General features: G+C 37.8%; 1 long non-coding RNA gene across 1 annotated transcript; it reads right to left on the bottom strand.

Moving 5' to 3' along the window:
* Positions 1 to 1,123: 1,123 nt before the first annotated feature.
* On the bottom strand, positions 1,124 to 3,725 carry LOC143588149 (uncharacterized). Its single transcript, XR_013145041.1, has 2 exons — positions 3,562 to 3,725; positions 1,124 to 2,651 (listed from the first exon to the last, which is right to left on the bottom strand). It is a non-coding gene; the product is annotated as an uncharacterized LOC143588149 (long non-coding RNA).
* Positions 3,726 to 4,770: the final 1,045 nt, after the last annotated feature.

The raw sequence follows: 4,770 nt of genomic DNA, 5'->3' as shown, positions 1-4,770 counted from the left end.
TGATGTTTCCAAACAAGCCTGATAAATATGAAGACATAGTCTAAAGAACATTACATTAGTTTCCATCACATTCCCACCTTGCAAACCTCACAATGTTCACACACACTCGGCTATATTTAGTGATCATACATGTAATAGTGTAGAACACTCGATGCCAAGACAATGACCAAGAAAAGCATAGGTTTGTTTAAGGCTCAAATCCGACCGACACATACATAGCATAAAACACGAGTACTTGAGGGTTGTAACTTGGCTTAGGGTTAGGGTGAGGATTTTTTGGGAAAAGTGGCTAAATGGCTAGAAAATCCGGAACTAAGCTAGCTACAAGTAAAAACTAACTAACTAAACCAAGTGGTCTAAACGAACCGAGAGCTAACAAACCAAAAATTGCTCTTTGAAATCAAACTTCATCAATATGGGATGAACCAAATTTCTTATTCTTCTCTTCTTTTCTTGTAACATTTTTTTTTCTTTTTTTTTTTTGCATAAAGACTATACAAATGAATACAAACTAATAAACATTTTGGGAGATAGCATTGTGCTTCTAAAATTCCCAAGTGATAAAATACATGAAAAGAAATGAAAAACAAACTAACTTAGTCGAACCGGATTTCTAACAAAAAATGGGTGAAAAATAAAAGGCTTTATGGCTAAGTGAGCGATAAAAATAGGGCGAAAAAGAAAAACACGGGAAAAGGCTAAACATGGGCTACTAGAGGAATAATGTGGGTAAGGGAAATATAAGTGAAAAATGGCTAGACATGGGTTTATCCTAAATTCCTCAAATAGTTTATACTATGTAAGTGTATATGGTTTGAAATGTATGCCAAAAACAAGTTCTACTTTGCAATAATCACCCGGCTCACTCAATTGCCCGCAAAATCATGAGCAAAAACAACTGACGAGGCTAACTCACGGAAACGGGCGGAATGGGTAATTTTTTTTGCAAAGTAAGAATGTGAATCTTTTTGTTTGTCATGTTTAAAGGTATGTCTTTTTAATGATTTTCGGCTTGAATATCTTAAAGATTTGTGCTTCAGGACAATGCAATTAAAGTTTGAATTAAAAATTGCTTAATGGTTATTATTTTTCACAAAAATTTATTTAGGAGTTCTGCAAAAAATTTTAATTTTAGACAAACAAAGTTCAAATTCCCTCCCCACACTTGAATTGTACGACGCCCTCGTTGTACAACAAAAACATGTAATATGATCGAAAAACAAAGAAATGGAATGTGAAAGAGAACTGAAACTTCCCTATCAGGGATCTCAACCAAAACGTAGCCGATGCAAGCTAAACATGACGTCCAAAATGTGGTGTCAACCATCCAAGCAATAATACAAAAGAGAGCGTCTAAACGCAACAACCAAGTTTGTACAGAAGTCTAGTACAACTCTACCAAAAATATCCCATAACAACCGGGATCATCTCCTGCTTCACAACAGCACTAAGGATCATCCAAATCCAGGTCAATATCCGGGGTTTGCTGCACATTATCAACGGGTGGCTGCATGAAGAATGGCACTGGAATTTGGACATGAATGCCAGCGACTGTAGCTGCAGCAGCCCATGCGCAATGGGTCTCATATATCCAAGCCCACATTCGGCGCTCGGAGAGGGGAATAACGACCTCTTGTGGCTGTAGTGGTGGGGGTGGTGGTACAACTGGATCGACCCCCACACGCGTAACTGTTCCTTGAACCGGGCGCTCATGGTTTGCTGTTTGAACTCTATCCGGGTCCGGGCCTGGCCTAACTGGATTCCAAATCCGATTCATTGGTCAACCAACCTCTTCCCAACAGGGGTGTCTCTTATCATATGCATACTCTGTAAAATCCTCAAGGTCATAAGTTCAGTCCTGCAACCGGTGTAAGGCCCGCAATTGCCTTAACAGTAAGCAACTTGTAAGCCTTTGCGATCTTGGTCACTAAATGACCACCAAAGATAACACCAGCAGCCGTTGTTCTTGTGCTATTAGTTAAGAAATCTGCAATCACATGTGCCAAGTTGCAAGTATGTGGCTGCACCAAGCAATAAAGGTAAAACAAATCCCGGAGATTTACCACCTGCTCACTTTTACCCCGGCCAGAAATGGAATAAACCAAACATCGATGCAAGATCCTCAACAATGGGTCCCTCAATTTAGAAGCTCTTGTTACGCTTGGATTATAAGTACCAACACCATGGCCAGACCAGAACTGCTTTTTTACCTCCTCGGATGGAAATTCAGTGATCCCGGAAAAGAATAAATCAGAGTCAATCTCATCCGGCGTATATAGTCCCAGAATCTCGCCAAACCTGGCAACTGAAATCTCCCTCCAACGACCTCCCAATCTAAATCTAATGGCTTGAGCATCGTTTAAATCCTCGGACGGGTATGTGAACTCGTAGGTCGAGAAAAACTCCATTACCAATTCAACATACTGAACCTGATGGATACGGAACAATTTGAGCCACGGGCCATTAACAATTTCATCCCATCTCTTTCTCTGATCAAAACTATTCAAAGCGGCGAAATCAAGATGCCGCCCGGCTAAAATCTGATGACGGCGAGGCCAAAGAACATCCAGACGCTTTTGATACTCTGTCTCGGTTTCATTTAACAGAAGGAATGGGTGGTCGAGATCTCCGGGGGCTTCGCCAGCCATAATCTGCAGAGAAACAAATTCAAATGAAAGCATATTGTTCAAAATGGGTTAAACATGGTCATGCCATAAACTAGGCATGATCATGTCTCTTGGGCACATCTGGAACATAATCATGCAAAAACATAAGCATGACCATGTTCATATTTACTTAATATATTGCCCCGATCTCAATAAATTTAAAAGCTCAACAAGAATCTTCCAATGAACCAGTGAATTATATGCTAGCTAAACTATAATATGACTCGTATAGAATGGAGATTGAGTACCATACGAGTCATATCATGACTAGTTGTGCAAAAACTCCAACTCATGTATCAATTATGAAGTAAAAAGAAAGATACCAGTTTCATCCAAATAAGAGACAAGCAGGTTGACAATAACATGAAACTAAACGTAAAATGAAATAAACTAAAATCTAGCAATAAAAGAAAACGAATGTAATCTAGTAAAAAAAAACAATTGAAAAATAAATTTCTATCAAGTGAGCCTGCACAACTAAATGCAAACAAACAAAACAAAACAAATCCTATTTTTTTTTTTATAAAATAACCTCTAAAACCAAAATGAGCATGAAGACTAAAATTCAACATTTTAATTTGAGTTCTAAAAGGCCGCAGTGGGCGCCATTATTATTATTATTATTAATATTTTTTATTTTTTTTATTTTTTATTTTTTTTTACCACTTGAATCCTCTTTCATCAAGATAAAATTAGATCCAAAAAGTGTGGCAAACAAGCATCGACATCAATACAAGGCTAATTGAAAATGAATTCGACCAAAAAGACCAACAAATCATAACATTAATACCAAACAAACGGAACTTGGAGGTTGAATTCGAACTCGTAGCCTCACAAAATAGTTAAAATTGATGCTCATTAAAGATGTAGGCAGATATGAAATCGAAGAGCATACCTGGTTAAACCTGAGATTGAACCAAAACAATGGAAAAGAACGGAAACCGTGTCGGTGCTTCTTCTCGGAGACAACAATAGGAACAGTGATTTGGGTTTGAAATTTGTGAAAAAGGGGTTTTTATAATTATTTATTTTATTATTATTTTTTAGTTTTTTTTTTTTATTTTTTTTGTAAAAACTCAGCTATTTTTAGCTGCTTATTATTATTATTATTATTATTATTATTATTATTATTATTATTTTTTTTTTTTTTTATCCTTAAAACTTGTGACATTAATTTTTCTTTTTTTTTAACCCCAATCATCATCGGTCCTACTGTCTCTTGCATAATTGAAAATACGGAACTAACCTCTTCTTCAGTTGATCAATCCCCATGATTCACCATACTCAACCTAGAACCAATTCGCTAAAACAACAAATATATACTAAACGAAACAATTAAACATAAACACAAAGAAACACAAAGCACATAAAAAAACTACGAAATTCCTAAACATGCTAAATTTTGAAGGAGTCGATAGCTAGACTTACGCTCCCCAAACTTATTTCATGGGGTGGACGGCGAGAACCTCCAATGCAACCTCGACCGGCCCACCCAAATAGTGTTTCAAACGGTGACCGTTCACCTTGAAGATGCGTTCATCCTCATGGCCGATCTCAACGGTACCATAGTCGAATACTTGCCTCACACTAAAGGGGCCGGACCATCGGGATTTCAATTTCCCGGGGAATAAACGAAGACGAGAATTGTAAAGCAACACACGATCGCCCACTAGGAATTGTTTGTGGTTCTTCAAGCGGGCGTCATGGAGCCTTTTGGTCCTTTCCTTGTAAATTTTCGAATTCTCATAAGCTTGGCCTCTCAATTCCTCAAGCTCATGAATCTGACCAAACCTGTTTTTGCCCGCATGTAAGGCCCCGTTACCGGTAGCCCTACTTTCGTGTTGGATTTACTCATAAACGCAGTTCTAATATCAGAGTTAATTAAAAACATTCGCGGAATATAAAAACTTTAATAAAACATTTCATAACAATTCAAAACTTGTCTTAAACAACCAACTTGTCTTTCGAAAACTAAGTAATTAAAACATAATACGCCCTGAGCCTTCCGATGCCAGTCTCTTATTCAACGCCACGTGTCCCCTCAAGCGAGCTGCCTCATCCTACTCACCTGCGTGCATACTAAAAGTCAGCTACGCTGAGTGAG

This window comes from Bidens hawaiensis, unplaced genomic scaffold (genome assembly GCF_021521415.1).
Source record: "Bidens hawaiensis isolate Kalapana, Puna unplaced genomic scaffold, B.hawaiensis_p1.1 tig00036041_1, whole genome shotgun sequence".
Taxonomy (NCBI): Eukaryota; Viridiplantae; Streptophyta; class Magnoliopsida; order Asterales; family Asteraceae; genus Bidens; species Bidens hawaiensis.
The sequence above is the reverse complement of the archived record's forward strand: the minus strand, read 5'-3'. Positions and strand labels throughout refer to the sequence as shown.